Raw genomic sequence first — 20337 nt, forward strand, 5'->3', positions numbered from 1 at the left:
AAACCATGAATCTTGTGCGTACTGGGGTCATACTCTGCATAGATTTTTCATTAAACTGGTCAAAATTTCAGAGTACCGTGCAGCATTCAACATCGTTCCCTCAGGTAGAAATTCCTTGTGGATAATGCCTTGACTATCGAAAAAGGTGATATGCACCATTTTGATGCGCGACTTTTTGGCTCTGACTTTTCCGACGAGGGAATCTCGAAGAATGCCATTCCATGCTTTGCCGTTTTCTTTTTGGCTCGTACCTGAGACACCAGTTTCAAACTCACTGACAATACAGTTCAAGAAATTCCGTTTCGACAAAATCCTGTGAAGACTAAATGTGCCTGCTGATCAGTCAAGTGACGTGGCACAAGACAAGAACATGTTTTCCTCTTTCCTAACTTCTGGGTAACGATTTGTTGCACTGATTCACGGTCAACCTGCAGTTCATCCGCTATCATGCGCACAGTTAACTGCCGATCGTTCGTGATTAATGTCCTCATCTTCTCAATGTTTTCGTCACTGACTGCGGTCGCCGGTCTTCCACTACGGGGGTTGTCAGAAACACTTTCCCGGCCTCGTCAAAAACGGGCGAACCACTCTTACACTTCAAGGACAGTGCTTGATCTTCATAAATATGTACCAGCATCGCATGAGTTTCTTTCAGTGTCTTGCCAAGCTTAAAACTGTACATTGATCTCTTGGTCGTTCATGTTCCTGTTCGCAGTTCAGAACCAACGTACTAAACACACAATATGTCGAACAGGTCTTACATGGCACACACATGATGCTCAACTGAACATTGGGAGCAGGTGGTCAAAACCTGCTGCTACGCAGGTGCAGCGTTGTGTTGCCAACGTTCCTGGATCGAGCGTTCTGAATTCATTCACCGAAATTTGTCACAGGTTGAATGACAGTAGAACTGGAGGTGAAACTCCATGCCGCCACAACCTACTCCTGTCAAATAGCACTAAGGGGTCTGCTCAAGGCTTTCAGTCAATCCGATGGACAAAGTTTCATGGCCTTGCGCCACCTGAACACTGCAGATGTTTGGAATTTAATTCAGGCTTTTTGGCACACAATCTAATGAATAGAAATTCTATGCCACCACATCTCTTACCCTGCCAACATTCAACCAACAGGACTTTAACTGGGTAACAATGGTGTCAGATCATATCATGGCCACCAGGCGGGCTGTTTTAGAAAGTGTAAACTGCACGAGTCTCGGTGCAAAGGTTTTCACTGCGTCACACAAACAGGGTAACATCTACGTCGCTCAGTTTACAGGTTTATGAACATCAGATTTAAATGCTCTCACAGCAATCTTACCAATTGTTTAATACATCTCAGCCACCTTGACTGTGTACTAACATCTGAGCTATCAAAGCCAGGGTCCCTGCCTGTTGCAACTTGAGCAAAAACAAACTTCAAAACTCTCCCTGCTCAGAGGAAAGTAGCCGACCTAAAGAAGCTAATGATTTATTTAGGTCACCAGAATTAGTTCCCTTATACCATGTCCCATCCCCTAGTTCCTCTTGCATATCCCTTACTATTAGTGTTATCTTACAAAAAGGGCCTTTTCTATACGTATTCCAGCCATGTTTAATACCTTATTTATCAACAAGAACCTTGATATCTTTGTATCGTATCCTTCAGTCTTGATATTTTCGAAGTAACTTCATTTTCCTTCCTGTTCTTTCTTGTGTCTCTTGTATTTAAGTGTATTTTTGTTTGTTTATGTCTTATGTAATTGTAAAATATAGGATTGTACAGTGTACATTAGTGTCCTTTGCAAATGTTTGCATATTTTAAATTTTAGATTAATAAATTTTGTACATATCTTGGATCTTTAATTTGGCATTATGCTGTTGTCGATCCCAAATAAATACATATTTGTTTGGTGTTTATGACGCCTTTCAATGCACTTATTTTCCAAGCATCGGTAGAAAAATATAGCTATTGCCGTACACACGCCTACACGACTTAAAATGCACTAGTGTCGCAAAAATCTTGCGTAGAGTTTCCATATACTTGTTGGATAGTTTTTACTCAAGTATTCAATAGTATGTTTTCTCAGCACTTTCTCTTTCCTTGTCTCCTGCAGAATTGTCTTGAGGTTTAATTGTACGAGGCGTGTTTTTAAGTAAGGTCCGTTTGAAAATTAGTACACAACTAAAGGTTATTTCAAAATAGTAAATTTATTTTCAGAAAGTACGAACTTCACTATTTTTCAACATAGTTGCCAAGTTTGTTCAAACACTTATCATACCTCGTAACCAATTTTGAAATACCCTCTTCATAGAAACTTGCCGCCTGCTCCGATAACCAAGAGTTCACTGCCGTTTTCACGTCATTGTAATGGTTGCCACTGAAGTGATGTTTGAGGTGGAGGAACAGATGGTAGTCACTCTGCGCAAGATCAGGACTGTAGGGTGGGTGGTCTAAAACTTCCCAGCCAAAACTGTCCAATAAATCACAGGTCTGACCTGCAGTGTGAGGTCTTGCATTGTCATGGAGAAGGACAATTCCTTTTGTCAGCATGCCGCGTCTTGTTTTGAATCGCTCTGCGTAGCTTTCTCAGGGTTTGGCAGTATGCTTCTGCATTGATAGTGGTTCCTCGCTGCATGAAGTCTACCAACAAAACCCCATGCCTATCCCAAAACACCAACAGCATGATTTTGCGCTGGGACAGAGTGTTTGGCCTTCACCTTTACAGGCAAGTGTGTGTTGTCTCCATTCCATGCTCTGTTGCTTCGATTCGGGCGCGATATGCGAAACCCATGTTTAGTCTCCAGTTACGATCTGACTCAAGAAGACGTCACCTTTGTCATAACGAGTCAAGAACTTCATCGCACACTCAAATCTGGTTTTTGTGATCCTCTGTTCGGAGTTTCGGAACCCAGCGGGAGCAGTTTCCTAAACTTTAGGTGTTCAGAAACAATGTTGTAAAGCACTGATCTCGACACGTCAGGAAATTTGTTTGAGACACCTGTTATTGTGAAGCGCCTGTTCTCACGAATCTTCGCTTCAACAGAAGCCACCATATCGTCCGTAATCAAAGAAGGGCGACCGGAGCGGTCCTCATGGACGTTGTCATGGCCATCTTTGAATTCTCGCACCCACTTATGCACTTCGCTTTCACTCATACACTTCGCAAATCTGTTGAATTTCTGCAGCAGACAGGTTCCTTGCTGACAAAAACCGTATCACTGACCGAACCTCACAAGCGGCGGGAGAGTTGATAGTCTTAAACATTATGAAAGCACTGAACAGAACCGTACAAATTAGCTACAGAGCTGAAATGAGCACATTTAAAGATAAAAATTTCATTGTTCCGTATTGAAAGTATTAACGTTAAAAATTAAATAATTGAAAAAGAGGTTCAACCTATTCAATACATAAAAGAAAGGAATGTAGTGATTACATTCTTATTTAATAGTGATTAGAAATGGGACCGGTTTCAACCCTAGTCCAGGTCATCGTCAGCCGTTCAAAACATAAAAAACAAGAAAAACAATGCATATGAGAAAGAATAAGTGATCTCTGGATCGGTATAAGATGAAATATAAATTGATGATGGGGGTAGAAATTGTGAGTCACTTAAAATAAAACAGTACGTAATATTATGAAAGATAGTACGGCACACGCAATGATAAGTAAAGTCACTCAATGTTTATGAATAGTGGAGAACGGTCAAATGGGTCAGTTTTTACACTCTAAGGTACAAAGTCACAACACTATCGACCAACATATGAAGATCCATAAATATTTTGAAGTCGCAGACGAATAGATTTATAGAAGCAAACTGCCAGCTGGCAGTCTGCGACTTCAAAATATTTATGGATCTTCATATATTGTTCGATAGTGTTGTGACTTTGTACCTGACAGAGTGTAAAAACTGACCCATTTGACCGTTCACTATTCATAAACATTGAGTGACTTATCATTGCGTGTGCCGTACTACCTTTCATAATATTACGTACCGTTTTATTTTAAGTGACTCACTATTTCTACCCCCATCAATTTATATTTCATCTTATACCGATCCAGAGTTCACTTATTCTTTTTCATACGCATTGTTTTTCTTGTTTTTTATGTTTTGAACGGCTGACGATGACCTGGACTAGGTTTAAATCTAAGAATTTCATTTTTGTCCGTATTGAACTGAGAATGGAAGATAGGAAACTTAAAAGGGTCCACCTTTTCAATACAAAAATGTTTTGTTTATTTACAACATATATTTACATTTGGAACTAGTTTCGACACTGTTTGGCATCATCTTCAGCCAAAATGTGGGAAATAGGCTAGCATAAGCTAGCATGTAGTCCGACCTGGACTAGGGTCGAAACCGGTCCCATTTCTAATCACTTAAATAAGAATGTAATCACTACATTCCTTTTTTATGTATTGAATAGGTTGAACCTCTTTTTCAATTATTTAATTTTTAATGAAATTAGCACAGTTGTTTCCGAGGCATGCCAGTACACTACTCACGCACTCGTTGCGATATGCGCGCAAACTACTAGTGTCTACAACAAAACGGACCTTACTTACAAAATACGCTTTGTATTTACCTGTCTGAATATCTGCAATACTTGCGTCTTGCTTTTCCTAGTTTTACTGTGTGATCCATTTGGGGAGCAAATTATGTCTTCCACTGTATCCGTGTCTAATTTTTTACTTCTCATTCCCTTGTTACCTTTAAATTTTTTGGTATCTTGCATTTGTATCCTTCCCTTGCTGTGCAGTCATGTGTTCAGTAAACTGCTTTCTCCTCTGCTTCCACAGTTCTGGACTGTGGATGTTGCAAGATAGTCTCCATTCGCTTCATAGTTCTGTCCCCTACTCTGTCATCACTCTCTTGCCTGCCTACCACAAAACTAGCCTTCCCACTTGTTGCTGACAGAGCTTTCTTCCATTTCCTGTAGCTGCTTGCCTTTCCAAGAATCTGCTACTGCCATTAGTCCGTTTCCCTGGATATATTCTTTGAGACCCAGGTTACGTGATTTACCTAAGTGAAAGCGTAGCTTTCTCAGGTATTTCATCTCTTCCAAATCTAGTTTCTTTCTGATCCACATTTTAGTCCCTTTCAAGTTCACAGCATTTTTCGAAACTGCACCTTTTACAGGTCTTCCCATGTTCTTTCCTGTTCTAAAAACCTTGGCGACGTCACCCTCACTACAATCCACTTTCTCTGATCGGCAAGGTTACTTGAAATTTTCCTTATTGGAGCCTTCTAGTCCATGTATTACTACATTTCTCTTCATACCCTCCCAGACTTATCCTTTAAGTCTCTCAACCCTTTCTTCTAAGTCCAAAGTTTATTCTTAATTCCTCTAAATCAGACTTCTAGTCAAGCCTGCATTGTATGTCTCAACTCAGATTGTAGGTAGCTTTTTGTATCGTAACTCCTTACTCTGGCCCCTCTGGGCAACACTGACACACTAAGCAAAATGAGTTAAGGCTCATGGATCTTGTGGACCAAGCCCAAATGAACAGTATTGTCAAATTCAGTATTTCACTTAATGCACTTACATGGGTTTTCAAGGAGCAACAGAAACATTTTTGGTGCCATCGTCCAATGAATTTTTCAAAGAATTCCAATTTTTCTATAACTAAAAAGCAGTTTGCAAGAGCGCACTAGCTAATAATTTTCAGCTTGGTGTCTGAAACTTTATTTTTGTTCCAACTTGGCTCTAACTAACTCTAAGCTCAGTTTGTTCAATCATCCAACGTGCTTGAGTCAGTGTATCTGAGCAAACAGAGGTTGGTCAGGCTCACTGGGCTCCGAGTCCATTCATAACTCGGCCGCCACAGTCCACAGCAGGCTCACAAGCTTGAGCTTTCTTGGTTAGGGAAATTGTGAGCTGTGACTAATGATAGGCAACCACAGAGAACCATTCCAGGAACAATGCACACCGTAGTACCAGCACGTGCATTCATACTTTCCAGCCACTCTCAATTTAAGCAAGAAATTGAAGTTCTCACCTCTTTCTGGCTTTATAATACTGGAGCCAAGCACGAGACAGTCCTCTACAAACATTACCTACAATGTGCTCAATATTTGGCAGCAACAGAGATTGCTACTCACCTCTGCATACTGTTCCATTTTTCTTTAACCGTACGGTGTAGTTCAATATTAGAACTGGTACACTTGGCTACCTGCATTATGGTAGTATACAGCATTTCATAAATGAAGTATACATTTGCATGTCAGTGTTACCAGACCACTAGATTAATACCAGATCACATCAGTATTATTTTAAGTTGATAACAAAAGAACCAAGTTTCATTGTCCTTATGCAAACACAAATATGGCTCTATTATAAAATATTACATAATATGCTAAATGGTTAATAAACTTTGTTAAATGTTGATGATGCTTGTTTAAAGGGGCCTAGCCTCTAGGTCATCAGCCCCTACTGGTACAAATTGAGAGAATGTATTGACAAATTAAAAATCCAAAATCCCCCACTGACCAGAATTCAAAACGTGAGGACGAAGAATGAATGGATGGATATGAATTTAAAACTATCAGTGGATCCAACCCGCAGTTCATAACATTCACAGAAACTGACAAAACAGTATTACTGATCAAGGGACTGCTTCTAAAGCACAATACTGAAAAAATGCTTGCAGTCTAAAGGGGTCCAAAATCAAAGTCATCTGCCCCTCATAATGGTACTTATCCCTAGGAAAATAGAACCATGGTATTTGCCATGGTGCGGTACTAATCAAAAGTAGCATAGACTCGCGGTATTCCACACATTATGGTACTACTAACAGGCAATGAAATTCGCACATGTTATACAGACCTATGGTGTTTCGCACATTGCAACACCATTTTTCTTTTGCTTTTTGCTTTACGTCACATCGACAGATAGGTCTTATGGTGACGATGGGATAGGAAATGCCTAGGAGTGGGAACGATGCGGGCGTGGCCTTAAGGTACAGCCCCAGCATTTGCCTGGTGTGAAAATGGGAAACCACGGAAAACCATCTTCAAGGCTGCCGACAGTGGGGTTCGAACCCACTATCTCCCGGATGCAAGCTCACAGCTGCGCAACTAACCACAGGAACTCCCTATCCCGTGGTGTTCCTCATATAGTGGGTACTAATCATAGGCAAGCCAGAACCATGGTGTCGCTCATAGTGGTACTAATCACGGGTACTGTAAAAGCCGACAGTGCACTCTAAGTGGGGGGGGGGGCTGACCGCATAGTGCTCCTGTGTGCTAATCGTAAACCTATTTGATACCTGACAGTGGTACTACGTGCAAGTAAAAGCGACCCGTGGTGTTCCCCGCGTGGTGGTACTAATCACAAGTAGTTTCATGGTTCTAATACAATCATTCCTTGGTTGCCTCTTATGGCAGGCAGGGGATACCTTGAGTGTATTTGTCTGTGTCCCCCACCCACAGAGGGTTTGTTAAATGTTAGCAGTTTGATTTTTAGTCCAGGAATCCCTCATTCAAAATCATTGCACTGCATGATATAGATCTCATAGCCCAACCCTTTGTAAGGGTGTAGTGGTATAATGTGACAATCCTTTTGATCCTCCAGGAGTCTCTGCTTTCGGCATGGTGACTTGTTTGCTGTAAGCTCATCCTGGTCAAGCTCTTGATCTGGTCCATCCATCGTAACTATGCATGTCCTCTAGGTCTTTGGCAGTCGACTTTTCTGTGATAAGTATTTCCATTGCCTCCTGTCTTCTGGCAATATGACAGAAATATCTGAGTTGTTTTTGGTTGATAAAGGTCGACCGTCTTGTTCTGATGCAGAGCTGTTGCAGGATCGATTCGTTAGTATGGTGTGCTGTCCATGGTATTCACAGTAATCTCCTATAGCACCACATTTCTACAGCATGAATCCTGCGGCGATCCGTCTTCACCATCCAAGTTTCTGCTGCATAGGTCATGAAAGATCAGAGTTCGAATGAGGGTGAGCTTTGTCTTTGAAGTGATGGAGGTGTCCTTCCAGATACGAGTAAGTTTTGCTGTTGAATTTCTCGCAATCACAATGCACTTGCAGATCTCGGGTTCACAGTCTCTGGTATTTCTGACAATGGATCCTGGATACTCTAAGTGACTGAACCTCAATCAGCCATTCATGTTATGGAAGGTCTGTATTAAAACTGTCTTCAATCATCACTTTGGTCTTATTGTTGATCTCAAGACCATATTCTCTGCTTCGCTCGTCTAACCTCCGCATGATGGCTTCTAGTTCATGATCCGTTGCAATTATCACAGTGTCATCCGCATATCTGCGATTGTTAATTTTCCTGCCACCAACTGTGATGCTGTCACTCCAATCCTCGAGAATCCCCCTCAATGTACTCAATGTATACATTAAATAGGAGGGGGAAGAGAATGCAACCTTGTCGCACTCCAGACTAGTAGAAAAGATGTCTGAGAAGTTTCCATTAACTCACTGCCACAATGTTCAGAGAGTACAATATTGTTGAATCAGGTACACTGTCTCAGCATTGCCATCTCAATGAGTATATTCCTCAGCTTTGACCATTTCACCTTGTCGAAGGCTTTCTTTTAGTCCACGAAGCACAGGAACATCTTGATATTTTACTTCCTTGTCTTCTCTATGAGCTGTCTGATTAGGATCTGCTCACGAGTTCCTTTGCCTGGAACAAATCTGGCTTGTTCCTCCGATTTGTGGAAGTAAGAACGTCTTCAGCCTTTCGTTCAGCACCGTGAGCATGATTTTACTGGCATGGGAGAGGAGGGCTATCGTTCGATAGTTTGCACAGTCAAGTGGAGAACCTATCTTGAACAGTGGTACAAAAATGGAGTGGCATCACTGGCCCGGCTATCTTCAGACAACTTGGAGGATGTCAACACCTAGGTCACCCATGTTCTTCAGGATTTCAGTGATTACATCTTGGCCTGGCGCTTTCCAGTTTGTGGGTTACCAGTGAACAGCTTGATGCAGTATTCTCTCCATATTTTGGCAATGACCGCTGCATTTGTGATATCCCCTTGGTCATCTTTAATAATCTGAGTTTTAGGCATAAACTCTCGTGCCAAGTATTTCAACTTTTACAGTTCTGTGCTGTGATTTTTGGTCGCATGTGCCTCTAGTTCTGCACACAGTTTCTTAATGTGTTCATTCTTGTCTCTTCTACAAGCGTGTTCAATATCATTGCTCAATTTTTTCAATTAGTCCTTGTTCTGGATTTGTAACTGAGCCAGATGTTAAGTCTCATTTCAACCAGTACCAAAGTTTCGTCAGTCGTCCAGTGTTATCACTTCACTACGGTGTTCACCTTTGGGACCTTGCTCGCTGCATCTGTGATCCATTCTTCAATTCTATTCCAAGCCATGTCAGTGTTTCCCTCTAGGTCAGGTGACCCAGTGCTTCAGAGTGTTTCTTGAAAAGTAACTGGCTCAGGGGCCATTAACCTTTTCAAGTTTATTTTGACCAAGTTGTGGAACTTTCTTGTAGCTAGTTAGGTACTCTAATATATAACTACTAGTCAAAGCATTTCTTGTACCGCTTCTATTTTTCCATAAAAGGCTTAGTCATGGAATATGAATACCGAATAGTTTATTATCCTATCTTCTATGTATCCCTTACATGTCTCAAGAATTTGATTTGCCTTCTGTACAGAAAAACAGATTCAAAAGCATAATCTGTGAACAATGTGAGGAGAAGGTCCATTATGTACAATGCATCATGAGACCCGCGAACAGGTCTGTCACCAACGTGTTAGAATAAAACGTAAAAACCCTTGCACAACCATCAAACCACCTCTTCATTAGACTTAAACCATTATGAACATCAGCCATATTGCTAGAGAAAACAAAAGTACATTGAACTCGGTGTTAGAAATGAGGATTACTGAAAACTAAATGGTGGAATTAAGAACAGAAAAAGGAAGCCTGGATAGGCAAGGAATGAAAGCAGATAATGAAGCCAGCTAAGGCAGACATGACAGTTCTGGGAAATGCAATGCAATGAAATGCAATACTTAGAAAATATTAGGATTAAAACTGAAAGAATATACTGAACCTGGCACAATTATAAAAAAAATATTTGAAATAAAAATCATAGAATTTTTTAGAATATTGTAAGTTGTACTGACACATAGGTCTTATGGTGATTATGGGATTGGAAAGGCCTAAGGGTGGGAAGGAAGGGGTGTGGCATTAAGGTACAGCCCCAGCATTTGCCTGGTGTGAAAATTGGAAACCACAAAACAATTTTCAGGGCTGCCGACAGTAGGGTTCAATCATTAAAATTATCAAGCTTAACTCCAAGATGATAAAAAATGTGTAGAGCAATGAAAGGAATAGCAACTGCTTTGACTTTAAGGGAGCAATCAAATTTGTTTAAGTTTTCCAAACCAGGAAGCCACACTCAATGTAGTGGCGGGGGACAGACCGTTCCAGACTTCGGCGCTCAAAAACAGCCTTAAATACCACTTTGAGCCAAAACAGTTTCAAGAAGATAATCTCAGTTGCAAACAACTTTCCTTGTCAGTAAAGTATCTGCACCATCCATCAGACAATGTCTTTCTCATAACTGGAAAGAAGTTATGAGGGGCATACTATATTGTTTTACACTTAATTTTTTGTATGTCCAGGTATGGTTCACATTTCACCTTTGAAGGTGGTGATGTGTAACTAGTGTCTTGTTCCACCATTCGGGAGCAGCACACGCACAGGGGCCAACGAATGCACTCGTCAGCCATTTCATAACACTGTCAGCGAAGGTGCAGACAACATGGAAAGCAACCGTCAGGGACAGCGCTATATGATGTGGTTCCTATGGAAAGAAGGCGTGACCACTGCAGAAATTCATCGGCGCTTGGTGGTAGTCTATGGAGAAAATGCACAGTCAAGAAAAACTGTTTACAACTGGGTGGAAGGTTGGAAAACAGGGTGCACATCGGTGGACAAGGGAAACAAGGGAACAAGTTCTGGAAAGGAATGTGACCGTTAATACCAGCCAACATTGCCCGGGTGATACAGGCCATCCACGGAAACCAATGAATCACATTTATGGAAATGGAGGCAGCCACAGGAATTAGCCAAAACACCCTGCACGTAAAGTTAGGGAAGGTGTCATCCATGTCAGTGTCTAGACTCTTGTCTGCAGACAAAAAGCAGAGGCGTGGACAGAGAACTTTTGCATCACCATGATCAAGATCCAGCCGACTTCATGGCTAGGCTTGTGACCGGTGATGAGATATGGCTCCATTACCATGAGCCACAAACGAAACAATCTATGCAATGGAAGCCTAGGGGCAGTTCAAAGAAATGTTGAACATGAAGAAACCTATGAGTGATCATTTTTCAGAACTGGACACAGCTGTCAAGGTCTGGAGAGACTGACACACTGGTGACGAAAGTGCATACAGTTACAAGGAGATTATATTCAGAAGGTGGATGTAACAACTTGTGTAATGTACTTCATTTGGGTAGAAAGGATAAAACAATATAGTACACCCTTCGTTCATTGCTTTTCTTGACCAAAGATTCCAGAAAGTTGAACATATTCAGAGTTAATGAGGTAATTTAAGCTCCTAGACCAAATCCATATGCAGCAGGAGAAAACTGGAAAAGGTTTGATTAAAAATAGGGAAACTAGACCTATTTGCATTCTAGCAGTGGATATGAATCTACAATATGCATTTAAGGCTGCCACCCAGCTGGCACATTCCCTACCAATTATTCACCCTGCCTTTTCTTAAATTTATTGAACACTTGCTTTGCACAAGGCATTTGTAAACAAAATAACTGTCCTTATCATAATATAAAGCAGCGAATAGAACAAGATATTAAGCACAATAAAACTTAAATCTCTCTAGATATACACCCTTTCACTAGTTAGAGCTATACCAGCAGCTGCTAGGCTGTAACTGTACCTTTACTGGCCTGAGCTAGAGCGCCGAACTGTGCCCACCTTTGGTCTACTTGAAGTACAAACATTACCAGACTAAGAGGTTAGAAGTTTCTTCAAAAAACTGAAGCTTTCATTCCTAACACTTCTATCATTACCAAATGTCCAGCTCTATTGCTGGCCTTTGGTCACAGGGTTCCCAGGTTCTATTCCTGGCAGGGTCGGGAATTAAAACTATCAATGGTTAATTTCACTGGCACGGGGCTGCGTGTGTGTTTCCATCGTTTCATGCTCATTACGATGCGCAGGTCACCTAGAGGCATCAAATCAAAAGACCTGCGCCTGGCAAGCGAAACATGTCCTTTGACACTCCGACACTAAAAGCCATATGTTATTTCATTTATCATTACTGGTACCAATACTGAATGTTTAATGAACTCTCTGTATAAATGCAGATGACACCATCTCCTGCTCTAACACCTGCAGAACTACAGCCAGTCAACTGCTTTAAAACTGCATGTGATCACTTTGGTCTTGCCATCAATGCATAAAAAGGTACTTGCACAACCTGCCCCAGGTGTTCAGTATCTTCATCTTAGACACAATGGAGCAGGTTGATCACTTGCTATTTTGGAAGCATCTTACCTAAACAGTGTACCTGCAAACAAGATGTTGATAAAAGGATTGGGGCTACTCATCCAGCATTCAGACTTAATACAGAGTCTTCATGAATAACGACAAACTGCATACCAAACTGTACAAAGCTGTTATTTCCATGCTACTGTATGGATGTGAAACTTTGACACTATCGCCATGATATCAAAAACTAGTGCTTCCAACAAAAAATTATATACGTCTTGAGATAAGTGGGAGGATTATGTGGCAAACACAGCAGTTCGACAAAGCACAGCTTAACAGCATTGAGGCAACAATCATCGTTAATCAACAGATTGTTAGGCCACGTTCACCGCACGAGTGATACCAGGCTTCCCTGCCTAATTATTGTGAACTTGGCTCTGGCAGTAGACCTCATGGAGCCCCTTTTAAGCGCTTTAAGGACCAGCTGCAACTATAAATATACAGAAATGGGAAGAATGTGCTGTGGACCGTTCACTGTGGCAGAACACTACATCCACTGCTGTGAACTTGTTTGTAAGAGAACACAGCATAAATATCAAGAGGCCAAACAAGCAAGAAAATTATAACCCTACCTTCCTGCATCCATTCAGTGTGATTTGTGTTGGCATATGTTTTAAACCAAGATTGGTCTGTTTAGTCATTTTAAAAAGTATGTTTTGTATTTTTTCATTATTTTTATTTTATTTCATCAATAATTTCACTAAATTTTTTGTCCAATTTTCAGCAATAAAAGCTAAACCAAAAGATAGCTAATAATTTCCAGTAAAACATTTTATTTTTACCTATGTACAAGAAACGAGTTGTTCTGATGAAAACATTACATATATAAAAACAAGGATGGTTGGAAACAAATTATCCTGACACTTTAACAAGGAAGACCTAGCCTATGTACACAAGTTAATCAGTCTGAAAAATACATATATACCATGAGTTCCATATTACTGGGAGTCATTGAAAATGACCTCTCACTATCAAATAGTACTGACTGGGATCCATAAAGCCTCCATTGCAGAAAGAAGACTGGCAATCATATCAATACCTTTACCTGCTTTACATGACCTACCAATTAGATCCCTACGCACTGTGTATGGTTCAAGGTATTTTGACTCTGAAAGTTCTCGTAGGATGGGAATTTGGTTTATCTTTCTTTAAATCATATTTCATTATGCTTCTAGAGTCAAAAACCAATTCCACTTAATTTCATCCACATAATTTCATCAACTATTTTGTCATTTTGCTTAAAGGTAAATAGTTTTGCAAAAATTACATGAAAAACAGGTGCCTCCAGTCATAGCAAACATCCATATACCAAGTTGAATTGCTCACTTTATGCAGGAAGAAGTTAAACTCGGAACGAGTTACAGCCGCCAATGATGAATACTGTATGTATGTGAAAAAATCCATCCCTGATCGCACACTTCCAAATTTTATTATTATTGACTAAAATTTGTGCAGACCTCTACAGAAAAATCTACATCACATGTCATACCAGTATCTCATCTCATGCTGTGGTTTTCCATAATGAAGTGGTTTTTTTTCCTTCCTCATACTTTTGTCCACAACACTTTGCCATTTGTAGCAAGTAGTATTTATACCTCTTTCTAAAGCAGGGATATACTCAATTTTATTGGCAAATAAAGATGAAGTTTTATCTAGCCAAGAAATGTTACTTTTACAATCTGCTTTATATTGCACCGATACAGATGGGATTTATGGTGGCGATAGGATAGGAAAGGGCTACAAGTGGGAAGGAAGCAGCCGTGGATTTAATTAAGGTACAGTCCCAGCATTTGCCTGGTGTAAAAATGGGGGAAAAACAGAAAACCATCTTCAGGGCTGCCGACAGAGTGCTTCGAACCCGTTATCTCCCGAATGCAAACTCACAGCTGCATGCCCCTCACAGCACAACCAACTTGCTCGGTCCAAGAAATCTTTGATAATGTGCTCAAACTTTGAGCCAATCACTTTGCGTCAGAAAATGTACATTGTAAAAAAAATGATCAACTTTGACTTTCATTCAGTTCAAAATAACTACCACATACTGGAACACACACCTCGACCAAGTAAAGCAATTACAGACTACACACTTAAACACAAGCGACTTACTAAGGTATGCATTTCCCCAATTCACATGGAACAAATTCATTTTAAATTCAAAGTACTTCAACAGAAAGATACAGTTGAACCTGACATGCATATATCGAGGGGAAGAGAAGAAACTACTTTTAACTCAGAATTACTTAGAAATCAGACTTACAGTACATCACATATTTACTGAAAAAACAATGGAATAGACCTACATGTGTAAATCCTTGCAAATAATAAATAAAGACAGAAAATATTATTTTGAACTTTGTCCAACCTTAAAGAAATCAGATAGTTCGGCTTGTTTCACTTTTCTTGCATTAAGAATATAAATCTCCTTTAGCAAACTTAGTAATGAATTCAAAGCATTTTCACTACAACTCTTCGCACTGATGTAACGCCTACACACTTCGACTGCACTTAACACTTCACTCAGTTTAGGTGTCAAGATTCAAGCGAAACGCCGCGTTGTTGGCATAGATCAGCAATAATGTCTTCATCCGGTAGTTCTCCACATACAACCAGATTATCATCGAAAAGCACAAAAGTATTGAATTCTATACCCTCCGGTAGCGTTAGCTCATTGTTAGACAAAACTTCGTCCCCATAATCATTAGAGGCAGCCTCTTCTGGTAAGACACCAGGTTTGTGGCAACAGTTGCTGGTTGTGGAGGACGAGACCTGCTTCCAGGCAGCCGAAATAAAATCCATGGCTTGTAGCAAATTAACGGAGAGAGGTTCATTTCCTGCATCACTCAGTGTTATTAAATGTTGAACCAGCATTTTTCTATAATTCTTTTGCAAGTTGCTTTACGTCGCACTGACAATTATAGGTCTTATGGCGACGATACTTTGAAATTTGCTGTTCCCACGAAAGAAATTCTCATATTCAAACAAATTTACTGTATTTTATGTTGGTTCCGCACCAAAACCGCCCACTTTGCTTATCATGTATCTCAATCTTCGGCGGCGTGTCAAAAACGATCGAGGTAGTGGGGGAGCGAATGGGACTTGCCTTTGTTAAGCCGCCAGTAAGTAAGGGTCAACAATGTCACTCGGCGAAACTCTGTTCTGTTTCAGCACCGAAACCCGATCGCTCTACTTCCACCTATGCCAGCAAAGAGGAAACTTCATATGTACAGTAGTTTCTTTTTAAGAAGTGCATTCTCATTGCAATTACGCAAAACTCCGTTATATTTCACCGACACTTAATACGTATAACAGCGAATTACGTATAAAACGGATTACGTACAAATAAGGTTTAACACTTTTATATTATATTTTGCCAGGACTTAAAGGAAATTATGTACAAATACGAATTCTGTAGAACAGAGTTACGTATAAAGCAGGCTCAACTGTATACATCAATGGGAGAATTTAATCTTACACCCCCACCCCATTCTCTCATAAAAACAAGAACAGAACTGTTTCTTTATGCCCCCCCCATGGCACTACAGTCCTTGAAGGGCCTTGGCCTACCAAGCGACCACTGCTCAGCCCGAAGGCCTGCAGATTACGAGGTGTCGTGTGGTCAGCACGACGAATCATCTTGACCGTTATTCTTGGCTTTCTAGACCGGGGTTGCCATCTCACCGTCAGATAGCTCCAATTCTAATCACGTAGGCTGAGTGGACCTCGAACCAGCCCTCAGATCCAGGTAAAAATCCCTGACCTGGCCGGGAATCAAACCCGGGGCCTCCAGGTAAGAGGCAGGCAAGCTACCCCTACACCACAGGGCCGGCATTTCTTTATGCACAATATATTAAAAACAAGGAATCTTGAAGGTATTAAAAAGGAAAGAGCTACTTCTAAAAGAAACCACTTTGCAAAAACCAAATGATCATAAATATGTCTCCCAGTCATGGATACTAATTTCAGATGACCAACCATAAGACATTCGCTGAATGGTTGGTAGGTTACACATTAGTCACTCATTGTTTCATTACATTATACAAATTTTCGGATGACCCCACCAATAAGGCATATTTATGTCAAAAACTATTAAACCATAAGTCAAAATGCAGTAACACAGACCTGTTTCTGTAGGGAGGAATGATTTCCCAGGTAACGTGAACAGCATAGATGACTTGAGACTACGCTGAATGTGCTTGTCGAGTCTGCGGTACGGATGGAAACTTCACGCCAGGGCCTCTTCCAGTCTTCTCCGAGCTGCTTCTACGAGAAATGGACAGAGCTGATTCCACCTTCAATGCATTTTTTCAATTCTGGATATGTTGAGTTTACCTGGAAAATACAAGAAAAAATTTAGACAACCATTCATACCTATAAAGCTGACGAATACATGGCACACAGAAACAAGAAACACTCCTCCCAAAAGAAGAAATCTAGAAAGAAAACTAAGTATGGGAAAAGTTTGTTCCAAAGAAAGACTAGGAAACCACAATCCTCAGATAAGCATGCTATCTAAACAGTGCACTCTGCATTTCATTCTACAATACTGGGAACTGTCAAATCCCTAAGAGTTCAGCAAATCCTTGAGCTGCACCAGTCTCTTAGTATGTAGCAGCTTGTGATTAATGCTGATGGTTCTGCACTGTGATGCCCAGCCCATTGCAGTAAATGTAACAGACAAATCTAAATTAGTATTACATAGAGGAAGTGCCAATTGAGCTCTTGTGCAACCATCCTCCAACCCCATGGAAATGTCTAATTTATCTCCTTTACTTGTGTCCTGTCAGCAGGGAATCCAATGGAAATTTCTTAAATTTGTTTTAAAATTTTTTTTGTTTTGTATAACATTACAGTAGAGTCTCGCTCAACCGACCTTCGCTTATCCAACACTCCGTGTTATCCGACACTGGTAGGTTTAATTTGATCTTTAGGTGGATGCAATTCTGGGACACGGGGTGTGGAGGGTGCAACTGTGGGACAAGCACTAGCAGTCATGCGGTAGGATTTTGCAATGTAGTATTGGTTGGGTGCGGATGTTATAGTTTTCATATCCTCTCTGAGTATGGCGAGTAAACTTAAGAAAGTGATTGTTTCTGTGGAAGACAAGTAGAGTGGGTTAAAGAGACTGGACAAAGGGGAAACTCTCCAAATAATGGCTTCAGATTATGGTGTTGGACGCGTTACAGTGGAAGACTGGAAACATACGAGGGAATAAATTGAAAAGTGGTGCTCTACCAGAGTAACAAGTGATGCACTGAAAATTAGAAAAAAACGATGAAAAATGTGAGTACGAAAAAGTAAGTGAAGCACTATTTCTTTGGTTCACTAAAAACCAGGAAAAGGGCTTGTCAATATCTGGCCCCATTCTGCAAGAAATGGCGGTGTATATCCAGAAGGAGTTTAATAAAGGGACCCTGATTTTACTGCTATTGCTGGGTGGCTTGATCGGTGGGAAAAACGGTACGGCATTGGGCAGCTTAATATCTGTGGAGAAGAACTGTCAGCTAAATCCGGTAAGGTTGTGAAATTTAAAAGACAATTTCAAGAAATAATTCTTGCTGAAGGATTAACCGGTGATCAGATTTTTAATTGTGATGAGACTGGGCTGAATTTCAAGATGCTGACATCAAAACTCTTGCAGCCCAAGCCAAGACATCTGCACCTGGCTACAGGCGTAGTAAGAAAAGAGTACTGCATCTACTGTACAATTGAATTAATAAGACAATAAATAGAGTCCCGTAAAACATAGTACGTAATACAGTATAGCCTTCCTGTTTTAGTTCATTTTCAAAGTTATTCTGTATTATCCGACATTTTCGGTGATCCAACGTACTCCAGGTCCCGTTTAGGTCGGATAATCGAGACTCTACTGTATCTTGTTTTAGAAACTCTGTGTGTTGTATCAAAATTAAAATTTATGTGAATTTTAATATTTTCATTTGTTATCAAAACTTGTGATATGGAGTGTTCCTACACATGCAGTTTTAGAAGCACATTTCCTATTGCATAAAAAACTTCTGGAACATTTATTATCAGAAAGAAAGAAGAGACATGATTGGAGAAAATAAGAGTTCATGCAATTGGTGAATGTGAAAGTCGAAGGTAAAACCTGTTTTCTGATTGGTTCTCTTTGGTGGTTGCACAATTTCCTGTTTCTCAATCTTACCCGCTCCTTCGGTGGAAGCAAGGTAGTCTCTTGAGTCTGATTTTTTACCATCCTAGAGAGTGGACACCCTATCGGTCCTGTCACAGGATACCTGGTCTCAGGGTAAGCACATTTCTTTTCAGTTATGAACTTCATTTAAATGTAACAATTTCTTTGCTTGCGCAGGAGCTTATCCTCGAGATTCACATTCACCGCTAAATTTGTTGAGATGACAACTTTTCAGTTAAGACCTCATACATTTTGTTTAAGAGGCAATCTTTTTTTTAAAACCTTGTAACTAATAATATAATTAACTTATTTGTCAGGTTTTTCTCCCATAATTCTGTATCACCTAATATTCGCTCAAAATCTATACTCATTACTGCAAGAGTTTTAGGTAGTGATGCAAGTTTCCTGTGCCTCTATGTTAGGACTTTTTTCTAACTTGTGTAGATTGGGATTAGCCCTCATTTTGTGATCCTCTATGCACATTGTGCGCAATAAGTTATTATCTATCTAAATCGTCATGTATCGGATACTTCCTTTTAAAGTTGTGATTAAAATTTCTTTTTTGCATTGCACATGTCAGCAGGCGTAGTTAACACTTAAATTTACTTCATAAATATCTTGAAGTTTTATTTTGTTCTTTCGAGTTTTGCTTTGCCTTTTTAAAATAAATGTGTTATACAAGGGCAATAACTATCTATGTTTCCTTTCTTGAAAGGCTATGTTCCATTACTTCACAGGGTCCATGCCATTTTCCACATCCGTCTGTAGCAGTAAAGTTTCCCAACCTGTTTTATGTTTTGTAGTGCATTGCTTCTATTGAACCTTTTATTTTGCTGGGATTACTGTGTTCATAAATTTATTATTAATATTATTTTTATAAAAGATTTCGACAATACCAATCAAACTATACTCCACCAACACTTATGATGAGAAATACAAATGGAAAACTGGCACATAGTAACCAAGAGAATGCAGAAATTTTAGCTCAATACTTTGAAGAATTACTTAATAGTGAGGAACCAACACAATACCTAGAGTATGACCTTCATTCAAAAAATAAAACACCATTAGAAAAGGTTATACCACCAGTTTTACAATGAAGTGTTGAAAATCATCAATTCACTTAAAAATTACAAAGCTTCAGGGGAGAATCAACTAACTGCAGAAATATGGAAGAATGCTAATACACAAACCATTCAGAATTTACATGAATACCTCAGACATTTGGAATGCTGAAAAAATGCCCGAAGAGTGGAATATGGCAATAACACACCCTTTACATTAAAAAGGGTATAGATCAGATCCCAACAATTATCGGGGGATATCATTGCTGGATATCACTTACAAAATTTTTTCAAAGTTATTATACATGAGAATTCAAGAACAACTTGACTGTGAACTTTGAGAATACCAAGGAGGCTTTCGTCCAGGGAGAAGTTGTCCAGATCAAATTATCAGTTTAAAGTGGATTATGAAGCATCATAGGGTTAGAAACAAAAAGTTATCACTTTTGTTGATTTTAAAAAGGCGTATGATAGTACCCATTATGAGTCATTATTGAATATCCTAAAAGAATTTGGTTTACATCCAAAACTTATTCGCCTTAATGGAATTACTCTTAAGAACACTAAGTCAGATTTAGAAATGAACTCTCAAAGCCATTTGACATTAATACTGGACTTCAGCAGGGAGATGGACTCT

The 20337-nt window shown here is 39.9% G+C and overlaps 1 long non-coding RNA gene across 1 annotated transcript in view; it reads right to left on the reverse strand.

The window, feature by feature from the left end:
- Positions 1-20337, reverse strand: part of LOC136884075 (uncharacterized) — a 54018-nt gene that overhangs the window by 20277 nt on the left and 13404 nt on the right. The window contains exon 2 of the long non-coding RNA XR_010861300.2: positions 16605-16814. This is a non-coding gene — a long non-coding RNA (uncharacterized lncRNA). The remainder of the gene's footprint in view (positions 1-16604; positions 16815-20337) is intronic.

The sequence above is a fragment of the Anabrus simplex genome, chromosome 12, assembly GCF_040414725.1.
Source record: "Anabrus simplex isolate iqAnaSimp1 chromosome 12, ASM4041472v1, whole genome shotgun sequence".
Lineage (NCBI taxonomy): Eukaryota > Metazoa > Arthropoda > Insecta > Orthoptera > Tettigoniidae > Anabrus > Anabrus simplex.